Raw genomic sequence first — 14,412 nt, 5'->3', positions numbered from 1 at the left:
CACACGGTCGCACGGGGAGCGCCGTGGCCTGGGAGGGCAGAGGGCCTCGGAGACCCGTGCCCCAGCCAATTTCCAGAGTTTCTGGTTAATCCCAGAATCCACTCTGAACAACCACCCAGGGAGCTGCCAAGGAGGGGCCTCTGTGCCCACGGACAGCTGGCTCCTGCAGCTGTGAGTCTGGGGTCCACTGACTCAGCCCCAGGGCCTGTGAGACTGTGTGAGGGTGGTGGAGGGGGCAGGAGCCGAGGGAGGAGCGAGGGTGGCAACCCCAGGACAGGGAGCGGCAGCCGCGTGGGGACCTGCACTCAGCCGCCTGCAGGGGGCAGGAGCGGTGCCCAGGGCGGGACACGGGGTCACCAGGGGTCCTGCACAGCCCCAGCCCAGTGGCCCAGCCTCCCCCTCACCAGCCTGATGACCCTCCCAGCTGCACCCTGGCCGCGTCGGCTCCCATCCTGCTCCTGCGATGAGGCCCTGCTGCTGACCCCTCCCTGCAGCTGGCCCTGACCACAGCCCCCGGAACCAGACGCGGGCTCAGGACCCCACGGCTGGCTCAGCGCCTGCGTGCGCATCAGGATTCCAGGTGGGGCATGGCCCCAGGGCCACCCCTGTTCTGCCCCTAACCCCCGGGGGGGGAGGGGGCACCCAGCTCGGACTGGGCTGGGCGTCTGTCACCACACTCGCTGCCCTGGGCACTTGGGGTGGACGCGCCCTGGGAGAGGTCTGTCCGGTGCCTGCGCAGCCCCTCTGCAAGGCTGGGAGGGGCGGGTGGAGGCAGAGAGAGCTCTGAGGGCACAGGGCTCTGGGCCCCTCCTGATGCACGAGAAGGCGCGGAAGCTTCCAGAAGGCGGCCCAGGAGGCCAGTGGGGATGCAGACCGACGTCAGGGACCCAGGAGGAGGCTAGAAGCGGCCTGCCAAATTCTCTCGCCTCGGCCTCCGCCCCGACCGACGGCCACTTCTCTCTCTGCCCCGCCCAAATAGGATCAGGCCAGAGCCAGCGTGGATGGCTCAGCCCAGCGGCCCAGGGGCCCCAGGTCCAGGACCCAGCACCCAGTGACGGGCGCAGCTGGAGGCGCGACCTTGGCGGCAGCCCTCCGCCCAGCTCGGCCCTGGAAAGATGACCACCGAGGGGACACTCTGAGCAGCCCCAGGGAGGGCCGAGCCATCCTGCCTGGTGGGGGGACCAGGGAGCCTCAGAGACCCCAAGGTCATCCCCCACAGGCGGCAGTGGGACCCCCACTAGCCACCGCCTGGTCACAGATCCTGAGCCGACTGTCCCCACAGCAGCTGCTCGCCAGGCCCGGCCCGCCGCCCACGGCCCGGCCTTTGTTCCCACCTCTTCAAAGCCGGGAGCCCCGCCTGCCCGCCCACAGCCGCCCCCCTGAGGCCAGCTCCGGCCCGGGGCCTCCCGACAGGGCCTGGCAGGCTGGGCACAGACCCAGGGAGGAGAGTCTGGACCCCTGGGAGGGGCGGGGGACGGGGGACAGCGGCACCTTCCCAGGGGCCCTCCCGCCGCAGTCCCACAGGCGCTGGAGGTGGTGGCACAGAAAGGACAGCAGCAAGCAGGGAGCGGTCCATGTCCCCGGTCCGGGCTGAGAGTGTGTGGGTGTGCACACGCATTCACACGTGTGCTCGCTGTCTGAGAAGGGCTCCATGGTACAGGAAAAGCCCCTTCCCCTCTGGGTGGACAGGGACGAGGCTGGGGGGGGGTGCGGGAGGCAGAGGCTGGGGGCGGGAGGCAGGGGCTGGGGGGGGGCGGGAGGCAGAGGCTGGGGGGCGGGAAGGGAGGCAGGGGCTGGGGGGCGGGAAGGGAGGCAGAGGCTGGGGGGCAGGAAGGGAGGCAGGGGCTGAGGGGGTGGGAGGCAGAGGCTGGGGGGCGGGAGGCAGAGGCTGGGGGGCAGGAAGGGAGGCAGAGGCTGGGGGGCAGGAAGGGAGGCAGGGGCTGGGGGGCGGGAAGGGAGGCAGGGGCTGGGGGGCGGGAAGGGAGGCAGAGGCTGGGGGGCGGGAAGGGAGGCAGGGGCTGGGGGGCGGGAAGGGAGGCAGAGGCTGGGGGGCGGGAAGGGAGGCAGGGGCTGAGGGGGTGGGAGGCAGAGGCTGGGGGGCGGGAGGCAGAGGCTGGGGGGCGGGAGGCAGAGGCTGGGGGGCGGGAAGGGAGGCAGGGGCTGGGGGGCGGGGAGACAGGGGCTGGGGGGCAGGAAGGGAGGCAGGGGCTGGGGGGCAGGAAGGGAGACAGGGGCTGGCCCCACCTGAGCCCACCACAGCCCTCAGACCGGCTCGGGATCCTCAGGCGTCAAGTCTCACGTCTTTGTCCCCGGGTTCTCCATCCACAGCTGCACGCACCTGCAGTCCTTCCAGAGTTTTCCACGGGTTCCGGATAGGACACACGTGAACACGCAGACACGACACAGCCTGCTCTTGCCTGTGCCCCACGGCCCTGGGAGAGGTGAAGCAGGAGCTGCTCCCCCAGGTTCGGCTGTCTCTGTCCTCTGTAGCTGCTACGGAAGCCTCCGGAAGTCACTCTCCAGGCCCCTGACTCTCGCTGGGGCTGGGGTCTGCCCAGGGCAGCAGGTGCTGAGACAGTGTCTCCTTGTGCGCTCCCTGCTCTCTCTGGAATGTTCTCGGCCCCATGCCCTACTGGGCGGGCGTTCTGTCCCCTGTCCTGACCCCCGCCCAGCTGCTCCTTCAGTACAGTGGGGGTGGGCTGAAGCAGGAGGTGGCCCCCATGCCACCCCCATCCCCACGGGTCCCTCCCCTCCAGCCTCCCCACTGCGCAGGGTGGGGAAGCCCCAGATCTGGAAGCCCAGAGCCGACGTTGCTGCTGGCCGTGGACCCACCCCTGGCGTAGGGGAGCTCCACGGTTGTGAGGTGGAAACCAGGCGCTGCACTGCCCGGGCACAGGGCACCAGGAGGGGCCAGGAGTCAGAGACCCCCCTGCTTCCCAAGCCTTCTGTCCCTTCTCCAGCCTCGGTCTCCCCTCCAAGATCAGAGGAAATATGGAGCGGGCAGAGGGACTGTGGCTCCGGGTAGGCAGGTGCCTGCCCAGCCTGCAGCTGCCATGCCCGCGGCGCCGGAAGGCGGGGCCCTCAGTGCGTGCCCGGGCGGGCCCAGCAGGTCAGCACGGGGGAGGGGCGGGGGCATCAAAGGGCCGAGGCTGGGGCGAGGCTGCACTTGCTCCAGCGTCTGCCTGCTGCAGGTAGAGTCGGCCCTCAAGGAGGCAGCGCGTCCCCCGCGCCCAGTACCCATCCACGTGACGCCCCATGGCCCCCTCCAGGGGCCCCACTCTGCTCAGCCCAGCCCTGCCTCGCCCTGCTGCCCCTCTGTTCTCAGTCGTCCAGGGTTGGCTCGGGACCCCAGCCCCACCACCCCTCCGCCCCCAGTGCCTGCCTTTCAGTGGTTACTGCTGGGGAGGAGCCGCTGACCTCTGCGGGGTGGAGGGCGGGGCTGCTGCCCAGTGTCCTGCCCCGCCAAGCTGATGCAGGCAGGGAGGTGGCCAGCCAGGGGAGCCCCACCTGCACTGCCCAAACTCTGTCTCCTCTCCAGGCAGCTTCCATGAAACCACTGCTCAGAACTGCACTGACCAAAACTCACCGACCCGGCTGCCCGCTGCTCCCCACGGCGACTTCTGGCTCGCTATGAGGTTACTATAGCAACACGGCCATTGCCGACACTCTGTTCCCATCATGCACCTGATGCCACCACACTCCAGAGATTGCCAGAAAACGACACCCCGCCCCTTGTGAACATTCAGCTCAGCCCTGCCCCGTCACCACACCCCCTATGCCTGCAGACCCCAGAAAGGGGTGACCGCAAACAGCGCTCGTCTCTGCCGACCTAGGCCTGCCTGGGCCCGGACCTGGAGCCAGCAACCCCACAGTACCGAGACTGAGAACCCCAAAAAAGCAGCTTTGAAATACCTGACATCCCCGTCACACAGCGAGGTTAAGTCTAGGAGGGGTGGTGCTCGGCTCAGCAGGACCCCGAGCCCGTGTCTGAGGCCCCACTCTGGGCTCCAGCTCCCCCCAGTGCAGACCCTGGGAGGCCGCCGTGTCCCCGTCTCCACATTCTGTGTGTGAACTCTGTGCGGGGCAGGGGTTGAGCAAGGGACGTGGTACAAACCGCCCAGCACCTGCCCGTCAGAAGTCTCGCCAACCCCATCACCTCCTGGGGGCCCCAGCAGGGGGCCGTGCACCCCAGAAAGCCGTCCGCCCAACAGGACCCCGAGAAGGCAGGGGCTGGGCCCGCAGTCTGCTGTGGGAGCGCCATGCTGAGACGCCGGCCAGCTCGCCCACTGCCCATCTCTGCCCCGGAGCCAGCCGGGCTGCCACCACTCCCAGCGCTGCCCTGCCCCGCGGCTCTGCTCCTTGCTGTCTCTGAGACAGGAGCCGGCGTGGCCTCCTCTTAACTTCCACCTGCGACACGGGGTCACTGCTGCCAGCACGGCTTCGTGGGGAGCCCTCTCTCACCGCGGCTGCCCCGCCCCCCAGGAGCCTCCCTTCCAGAAGGTTCCAGGCCCACCTGCGCCCCACACGCTCCGGTCCATTCCCTTTCCTTTCCAGAAGGGGTGCCGGGACCAGGGAGCTGGCGGCTTCCTCTCTCCAGCTGACAGCCCGGGGGGTCTCCACCATTCCTGGGACCAGCACCCCACGGACACCCCCACCACCTGCTCGGGACCCACAGACGTAGGGGGCTCCTGCTCCATTGGCCGTGACCCAGCCCCCAGGGCCAGTCCTGGAAGGAAGCCAACCAGGGTGGAGGCCTCTGCCCCCAAGGTCCCCACTTCCTCCTCCGGGGGACACCAGGCTCAGAAATGTGGGATCGGCTACTTGGAAGTCCCCATCTGTCCCTCCAGGGACAGCCAGCCTTGGGGGGCCTTGGCCACAGCTCGGGGTGGGGCTGGGGGGTGTGGAGTCCCTGGGCCTCGGGAGGAGCCGGGCGGTGAGGTCAACCACACAGACCACGTGGACCCTGCCCAGCGTGGGGGCTCCGAGAACTGTGGGCAGCACAGCATCATCACACGTGGACACCAGTCAGTGACACTGTCCCTGCTCCTCAGGAGTGGCCAAGGGCACGTCCCCAGGCCCCCCGTGAGCTCCTTCCCTGGGTCCCCCCCTCTGCTGTGGGGAGAAGGCTGTCTCCCCAGCAAGGGCTGCCCCTCCAGCCTGGCCCGGCACTGGGCCCACCGGAGACCCCGCCCCTGCCACAGGCACTCAGAGCCACTGCCTGCAGGCTCGTCCTGTGAGGTCCAGGAGACCCCAGAACATGGACGTGGGGGACACAGAGGCCGGCGTCTAGGTGGCCCCCCAGGACTGGTCGGCTTCACTGCCACAGGGCCGGCGAGGGGGTCTCTGGGAGGAGCGGCTCCCACCTCCGAGGCCCGGGGCCCAGCCTGCGGTCACTCCCTCCCCCTCCCACAGCCACCCAGCCCGCCCTCGGGGCCCAGGCACAGCCAACCCCTTCAGAGAGCTGGGCGAATGTCTGTGGTTTTCTCCGTCGGGCTTGGCAAGGCCTGAGCCGTGATCTGCCAAGCGCGCCTTCCTCCTATAATTTGAAGAAGAAAAAAGCACCAGAACCCCGAGCTGCCTGCATTCCGAGGGCGCCGCGGTCGGCTGCCGGCGGCTTGGCCATCCCAGCCGCAGCCCGGAGCCCGCGCCGAGTCCTCACGGCCTCCCAGACCCCTTCCCCAGGCTGTGAGCTTCCACTTCACCCTGTTCTGTGTCTGATGAGGCTCGGTCTGCACAGGGAGCTGGAGCCCACCGGGCACAAGACACGCGTGGCCGGGAGAGGCCCTCAGAGACTCCTGGAATCGGGGAGCCGGCAGGCCAGGCCCCGCTGTGGGCAGAGCCAGGCCGCCTGCAGAGGGCCCTGGGTTTGTGGGAGCTCGAGGGAGGGCCGTGTGCTGAGCCCCTGTCGCCTTGTGAGCACCCACGCGAGCAGACTCCACCTGCAGGCTCCTGGGGGGAGAAGGAGGGGCTGGCCTGCCTCCATGTGCACAGCTGGGAGCTGGGGGCCTGGCCTGAGGCCTGGCTCGAGGCTTGCCCCCCGGGGCCTGGGGTGAGGGACAGTAGGACCGTCCTGAGGCGGGCAGACACGCCAGGACCACAGGTTCTCCAGTGGCCGAGTCCTGGGGGCGGCTCCCGATGTCCAGTCCACGGGGCGAGGACCCATGGGTCGTCCCTGGCCTGGGGTTTTCTGTGACCTGCAGTGCAGGCTGGTCACACAGGCGCCACCGCCCACAGAGTGGCTCAGCCACATGCCGAGCCCATGCCACAAAGGCCGTGCCCCCGCTCGTCCAGCTGGATGCTGGTTCCCCAGAGCACGAAGGGCTGCACCTTCCTGTCCCCCACGTCTGCCCAGGGTGGACAAGCAGTGCTGGCCGGCACCCGGCCTCCCTCCCTCGGGGCCCGCAGGACCTCGGGCAGCGTGCGCCTGTGCATGTCCAAGTGCCATCTTGGGATGGGTCGCAGGCCCTGGGCCCCAGTGGCCAGTCAGTGCAAGGAGTGGCCGGCCACCTCCACCAGGGAAGCACAGCACCAGGCCCGCGCTGGACACACTGGAGGGCGCACCAGGGCCACGTGCAGGGCCCTGGGTACACAGCACAGCCGCTGTCGCTGGAGAACTGGGGGTGGGGCGGACAGCAGGGCACTCACACGGAGAAAAGCCGAGGAATTTTCTATGAAAACAAAAGACCCGGGCGTATTTGGAGCGGGTTAGACCTTCGTCTCTGAGGCCAGAGGGCCACCCGCTGAGGTTCCCGGGTCCAGGTCAGACTTGGGAGGGGAGGGGGCGGCTGTGACCCCGGCCACGAGCAGCAGCAGGTGTGGGGCTGGCGTGCGTGAGCCAGGGGCAGTTTCAGTTTTTAGAGAAACCGGCAGACGTGAGGAGGCGGTGCACCCGGGACCGGAACCCAGGTGCCTGCAGCGCTGTCTGGAGCCCCTCGGCCGTTCCCCCGTCACACCTGTCACACAGGCACGGGGCGCTGAGCGCCGTGTCCCCCAGCACACGCATCTCGGCCAACCCGAGCTTCGCAAGCTCTGTGGGAGCAAGGCCCTCCGCAGCGGAGCCCACCACGCCCGTCCGGGAGACCTGGCCCTCCGAGCGGAGCCCGCCACGCCCGTCCGGGAGACCTGGCCCTCCGCAGCATTCTCAGGGCAAACGGAGCCAGGCTCTCCGGTTCTGGAGCCGTGGCGGGGGGACACAAAGCTCCCACGTTTCTGTGACAGAAGTGCATTTGATCAACACAAAGCAGGCGTCCCAAGTCTAGAAAACAAGGCACTGAAGACGCAGCCAAGCTTCGGGAGAAACCCAGCAGGGCTGCGGCCACGACCACGGGTGCGGTCAGCCCCGCAGAATCCGCTCAATCCTGCTGGACGCTGGTCGGCCGTGGCACGAGCCCGTGGCTTTCTCATTCGAGTTCTGGAATTCCGTGACCCAAGTGCGACGCTGTCAGAACCTCGCTTTATGATTCTCACAGCTCCGTGTCCCAGCAACCTTCAAAAGCTGTCAGCAGGGAAATGTGGGTGTTGGTGTGGCAGCCGGCGTTGTCACCCAAGAATCACGAGTGCGGCTGACAGCTCTCTGTGTGCGGCTGACGCCATCACGTGTGCGGCTGACACCACCACGCGTGTGGCTGACGCCACTCGCCCAGGACCTGACAGATGGCCAGCAGTTGTGCACCGGAAGGTCCCGCCTCCTGGCGATGGGCGGGTCCCCCAGGCATCAGCCAGTTGAGTGGCACCTGTCTCCTGAGACAGTCCAGGGCCCCTTCTGAAACCTCTCCAAGTTACTTCAGGGTTAAAAGACTCGATTTAGAAATTTGTTTTGGGAAGCTGTCAAAGGCACCAGAAAGTTTTAAAAGTTTGATTAAATAGAAAACCAGGTTGCCGGGAAACAGCGTCAAAACAGCCAGACTTAACTCCAAGAAGAATCGCTTTGCCCACGATCAAAGGCCCACGTGACTCCGAGAAATTACCCAGATAAAATACAAAAGGCTTCTTAAAAGGGAAAGAAAAAAAAGTCCCCACGGAATCCACTCCAGAGACAGCCCCAGCGCCAGCTGCGTGGGTTCACGGCTGAGCCTCCGGGGACGCCCGGCGCGCCCACCACACCGCCTCGCAGCCCCCTAGGCACGCCCACCGCGCCCACCGCGACGCCTCGCAGCCCCCTAGGCACGCCCACCGCGCTGCCACACAGCCCCCTAGGCACGCCCACCACACCGCCTCGCAGCCCCCTACTCATGCCCGGGGCACCCACTGCGCACCCCCCTACTCACGCCCGGGGCGCCCACCGCGCACTCCCCTACTCGTGTTCGCATGGTGCCGACGTCCAGCGCCTGTCACTGGCTAAAGACAAGGCCACTGGCTCTCTCCAGTAACAGAAACGCACACCTCTTCCCGCTTCATGGTTAAGACCACGCCTGCCTTCCACGCTCACTTCTCACACCCGGTAGCCACCCCCTGGCCCAGGGTTCTGCTCCCTGCGCCTTCGGTTATCTGCTGTTAACCGCCGTCCAAAAATACCCGATGGAACATTCCGGAAAGGAACGACTCACGATGTCTAAGTCACGGGCTCACGGGGTGGCCTGGAGAAACCCGCCCCTGTGCTGCGGCGCCCAGGAAGCGTCTCCGTGCGTGCTGGCCCCACGCGTGCTGACCCCTTGCGTGCTGCATGCCAGCCGGCGTGGCTGAGCGGGGGCGTGGCCGAGCAGGGCGTGGACGGAGGGACCATGTCCAAGCGGGGCTTGTTCTGGCGAAGGAGCCGCGCTGTCGTGTTACGGGTCCTCCCTTCCTCTCTATCCTATGAGAGCCCGGGCACCCTCTTGGGGTCTTGGGGCCAGGATGCGGAGGCACTGCGAGGTTTTAACCCGGAGCGCGCACTGCGGGCCTCGACCACCAGGACCCCGACGCCTGCACAGACGGAGGCCCAAGCAGCCTCGGCCAGCGCGAGACCCGCGACCCAAGGGCCTGACGTGGCGCCGACATCCATGTGCGGGTTACCCGGGCATCCCTCCAGCCCTGCAGACGGCCCCAGCACCGCCTCTCCCTCCTGCGGGAGTGACCACCGGGAGCCCGCGGCTGCCCACACCCCAGCCCCCTCCCAGGCTCCCGCGGGAGGGGGACTCACTGTGGCTCACAGGGCCAGATGTGCAGGGGTCGGTGTTGCGGGCCCAGTAGGCAAGGCAGTGCCAGCATCCCACACAGTCATTGGTTCAGGTCCCGGCCACTCCACTTCCTGTTTAGCTCCCTGCTGTGGCCTGGGGAAGCAGTGGAAGATGGCCCAGGTCCTTGGGCTCCTGCACCCCATGGGAGAGCAGGAGGAAGCTCCTGGCTCCTGGCTTCAGCTTGGCCTGGCCCTGGTCATTGCGGCCATTTGGGGAGTGAACCAGGAGACCGGAGACCTCTCTCTCTCCTTCTCTCGCTCTCTATCTCTGACTTTCAAATAAATAAATCTTAAAAACGAAAAAAGAGAGAAAGAAAGAAAGAAAGAGAGAGAGAGAGAGAGAGAGAGAGAGAGAGAAAGAAAAGAAAGAAAGAAAGAAAGAAAGAAAGAAAGAAAGAAAGAAAGAAAGAAAGAAAGAAAGAAAGAAAGAAAGACAGACAGACTGACTGCTGTCTCCCACTGAATGGCTTCAGCAGCCCTCCATGTAGGACTCGTGTTGGGTCTGCCTGTCTATTCCAAACCACACTGGGTTTTTAAATTTATTTTTACCTATTTGAAAGGTAGAGAGCCAGAGAGAGAGACAAGAGAGAGAGATCGTTCATCCACTGGCTCACTCCCCAAATGCCTGCAACAGCCAGAGCTGGGCCAGGCCAAAGCCAAGAGCCAGGAGCTCCGTCCAGATCTCCCAGGTGGGTGGCAGGGGCCCGAGTACCTGAGCCACCACTGCTGCCTCCCAGGGTGGACATCAGCAGGACACTGGGACTGGAAGCAGAGCCAGGACTCGAGCCAGGCACTTGAGTGTGGCATCCTGGCCACGGTGGCGGGCAGGCACCCCAGGACGCGCAGCCCGGCGAGCCGGCTGCGGGGGGATCCTGTGTGCTCTCCCACGGGGCCTCCTTGCAGGACTCCGTGACCATCCTTGGGAGAAGCTTGTCCTGAGCCCACTCTTCCCAGGGGACTCTGGAGGCAGGAGGTGGCCTTCCATGGTGGCTCGGCCGGCACTCCAGACACCAGCCACGTGGAGGGAACGAAGGGACTCGGGTCCGAGAGGGGCGAGGGTGTCGTAGGGTTGGGAGCCCCTGCGGGGACAGCTCCCCCGGGCGGCCCATACCAGCCATCAACCCACCCTCAGGCCCGGGGAAGACCTTGCTCCAAGGCCCGTGGAGCTGCCCGTGTGTCCCCCCAGGAGTCCTGCACCAGACACGCCCTGAAGGGCAGAAGCCAAGGCCAGGCCAGCGGCTCAGGGTCACCAGCGTCCTCCAGGAGGGGCCGCCCCACCTCCGCACCTGCTGCAGCTCAGCAAGGGTGCACCACGGCCACAGCCTCCCTCCCGCAGCCCACCCGAGGCTGGGAGCTTTGCTGGGCCTGACCGTAGGCTGACCCCGTGGGCCAGGCCAGTCACAGGCTGTGGTCAGTAGCTTCCTTGTGCTGAATTCTTTAGCTGGGTCATGGTCCTGCCTTGGGATGTCCCTAGGGTGCTCCTGGGAAGGTCTGAGCTGCCTGTGAGCAAAGCGACCTTCCCACGCCTCTGGCTGCACCCTCCGCAGTCCCCCGGGGCCCAGCCTGGGGCTCGCCCAGGACGCGACAGCCTGGCGCCCATGTGGTGTCCTGGGCACTTCCCCTGAGGCCCAGCCCCCCTGCCACCCCCTCCCTGGATGTCCTGCCCTTTCCCGCCCCGCAGGAGCTCGGGAACCAGGGAGGAGCGAGTGACAGGTGATGCTGTCAGATGTTCCCATGGCCACAGGCCCTGCCCCACACCTGGCACGGGAATCCAGCTGGGCTCAACCTGCCACCGCCGAAGAGCAAGGTGCCGGCGGTGTCATTTATGTTTTATTATTCATTTATTTTTATTGTATATTTGAGATGCAGACAGGGTGCGTCTGCTGGCTCACTCCCCGAGTCATGCCAAAGCCAGGACGGGGCCAGGTGGAAGCCTGGAGCCAGGAGCTCCATCTGCACTCGGGGACCCGGTCTCAGGGCGTGCATCAGCAGGAGGCTGGACCTAAACCCGGGCACCCTGACGGGACAGGTGCTGGACCAGTGTGCACCCAAGGCGGTGGCAGGTTTAGACGCTAAGTGGAAGCGGGCTCTGCTCGGACTGCGTGGTGGACCCTGGGGATGGAGGCGTAAATCCTTCCCGCAGAGGAGCGCCCAGCACGCACGGAAGTGGCCTGGCCTGGAACCCTCTCAGTTTCGGGGACAGAGCAACCCCAAGGCCAGGCTCGCTGATGGCCTTGTCCATCACAGGGAGGGGACGAGGGGGCAGAGGAAGACCCCCAAGGAGCTGAGTCCCTGTGCATACAGACCCTCCACTCAAACCTCTGGAGCCAGGCGCAAGTGCAAACCCTCCCGAGACCCAGCTCACGTGGCTCTGGCAGGGAGGACCGTCCATCCCGCTGCCCACGGCTGCCGGCTCTCCCCGCTCGGTGTGCAGAGCCCCTGTGGGCTTCTGGTGGAAGCTGGCTTTAGGAAGACCAGCCAGGCCGTGTGCACTGCAGATGGAAAAGACCAGAGGCAGGCACGGCCCCGGGATCCAGCAGACAAGGTGCCAAGGGGGAGGGGAGTGCAACCCAGCAGGGAACCCACGAGGCCGTGGTGGGGGCACCTGGGGTCATGGGAAGGGGGCTCGGTCAGGCCACACCTGGGTGCCAGGCCCAGGGGAGGCAGAGCCCAGTCTTTGGGGGTCACCTTCCATAGCCAGGGTGCTCAGAGCAGAGCCGGGCACCAGCTCACAGGGGGCCCTGGTGCAGCCTTCCCTCCCCTGGGCTGCTGGAGCCTGCCCAGGCTCTGGCTGTGCCCTGAGGCCACTGCCTGGGGTGCAGGGGTGGGGCACAGGTCTGCAGCCCTACAGCCCCCACAGCAGGGAGACCCTCACGCACGTCCCCCTACTCCCGAGGGTCAAGCCCCAGTTTGGCGAGCAAGGCACTCCAGGCTTCAGACTGAGCTGAGCGTTGGGGCCTGCGGCCAGGGGCAGCGTGCAGAGCCCCTCTGAGTGTCCCGGCTGAGCAGGACAGCCTGAGGCTGGTGCTGGACCCAGGTCCTTGGGGAGGACAACGGACGGCTCCAAGTGTCACCACAGAGAGCCGGAGTGGATCGAGGGTGGAATCCTGGGGGCCGAAGGCAGCCCCTCCTGCGGCTCTGCCCGGCTTCCTCCCAGCTGTGACTTGGCAGCCACTGGCAGGAAGAGCCCCAGCCCTAACCTTGACCGCCCACCTGCCGCTGCCGCTGCCATCAGCCTCACCTCCCCCGCTGACCACGGGGCCTCCACTCCCCTAAAGCCCTAGGCCACCTCGACACCTCCTGGGTGTCCCAGGCCCACACCAGCCCACACCCTCGCTGCCCGGGCATCTCACGGCCAACCAGACCGCGCCCTTGTCCGCCAGGGCCAGGCCATCATGGCTGTAGCACTCAGGCATGGAGGGGAGCTGGGACGGTGGTGGCTCTGCCTGCCCGGTCTCTGTAAGACAGAGAAGCAAACCCACATCTCCAGCAGCCAGGACAGGCAGCCGCAGGGCGCAGGGCCCCAGAAATGCGTGGCCCCCACACCCACCTCTCCCTGGGGCCCTGGGACTCTGGGTCACAGGAGCCCGAGCCCAGGCCCAACAGCCCTTTCTCCCTGGCTCCCGGCTCTGGCCAGCTGGGGCAGGTAGCCTGTATTGTCCCGGAGGAGCGGCGGGGCCCTGCCAACCACACCCATCCTCCCAAACAGCCAGGAACCAGCAGGGAAAACCACACCTGGCGGGGCTCACCACCCCAGCCCTGGGTGCACTCTGCCTTGGTCATTTGTTCCAGGTCCTGCCCTGGGCACCGGGGTAAACCAGGGCCTGGCAGCCAGCACCGGGGGCCAGGGTGCAGGGCTCCCTGGCCGGGGGGGGGGGGGGGGTGGCGTGCAGCAGCTCCTCTGCTCCCGCCCCCAAGCAAGCTCCGCCCTGCCTGCACCCATGCCCCTGCCCTCCACAGGGCCTCCACTCACCTAGAGCCCTAGGCCACCACGACACCTGCCCCTTGCGGGACCCCTCCCAATGAGGGACAGATCAGGAAACCGCCCAGGCGCAGGCTCACAGACGCCAAGTGGCAGGGCTGGGATTTGAACTCAGGTCTGAGTCCGCTCTCATTCCAGGGCAGGACCAGCTCCGATGCCGTGCCTTCGATCAGGAGTCCGTAACCGTAATCCTAACCCTAGTGGGGGGAGGGGCACCCCAGCCCCCTCCCCCCCATACCCCAGTCTGCGCTGGAGCCATGGCCTCCCCTGCACTCCCTCAAACACAGGTGGGACTTCGGGATCCAAGACACAGCCCTGCCTGAAAGCAGAGGGTGGGAGCCACCAGGGCCCAGCCCCAGGACACAGGCCTGGGAGGCGTCCTGGCTGCCTGCTCTGACCTGAGCGGTCACTCTGGGGTGCGGAGCCATGGTGCACAGTCCGGCTTGGAGCCACCAGACACAGGCTGCCCGCCGATCCCGCCGAGAGGTCTGGAGGGTCCAAGCGCTCAAGCCACAAAAGGGTCTCCGTGGAGCCTCCTCCTGGCTGAAGCCCCTGGCACTCCGGGTGCACACAGCCCTGCCTGTGGCCCAGGGAGACCACACAAAGCGCTGGGGCCGCCGGCCAGGTGCTCCTGACCCCGCTGCTGAGGCAGAGCCAGGCCAGGCCCAGGCAAGAAGGAGCAGGCCCCGAGGGCAGCGGCACCGGGCCGGTGAGTCACGGAAGGCCACGCAGGGCGACAGCGGGGAGGGCACGTCTGGCCCCTCGCACCGGCTCCCAAAGCCGGGCTCTCAGGAAGGGCTCTGGGCAAAGGCGGCGGCCGCCTGCGGGTCCTATCGCCACTCTGGGGGCCCCAGACACCCCGGCTGCCGCGCGGGGTTACCGCGGTTCCCCCCCATTGCGGCCGACCAGACCTCGGGGCCCGCCTGGCGCAGAAGCGAGAGCAGGAGGCCCGGCGGATCCCGGGAAGGGCCCCCTTCCACAGACCCCGCCGGCCCCCGCACGCCGCCTCCTCCTCCTCCTCCCCGCCCCTTCCCGCAGCTCCTCGCCACCACCCGCAGCCGGGGCCACGCCCGCCCCGCGCCGCCGCATGGCTTTGTTTCTCCAGCTTCCAGAGTCACGTGGAGGGAGCCGGGAAACCTGCGGAGAATCCCCAGCCAGAAACCGGGCCACGCGAGGCCTCCGCAGCCGGGCCCGCGCCCCGCGCAGAGCCCCGGCTCCCGCACGCACACTAGAGCGCCGGCTCCGCGCGCGGGGCAGACGGAAGGCAGGGCGCGCG

Source organism: Oryctolagus cuniculus, chromosome 3 (genome assembly GCF_051225735.1).
Source record: "Oryctolagus cuniculus isolate XC-2025 breed Fujian yellow rabbit chromosome 3, ASM5122573v1, whole genome shotgun sequence".
NCBI lineage: Eukaryota > Metazoa > Chordata > Mammalia > Lagomorpha > Leporidae > Oryctolagus > Oryctolagus cuniculus.
Note: the sequence above shows the minus strand (reverse complement) of the source record.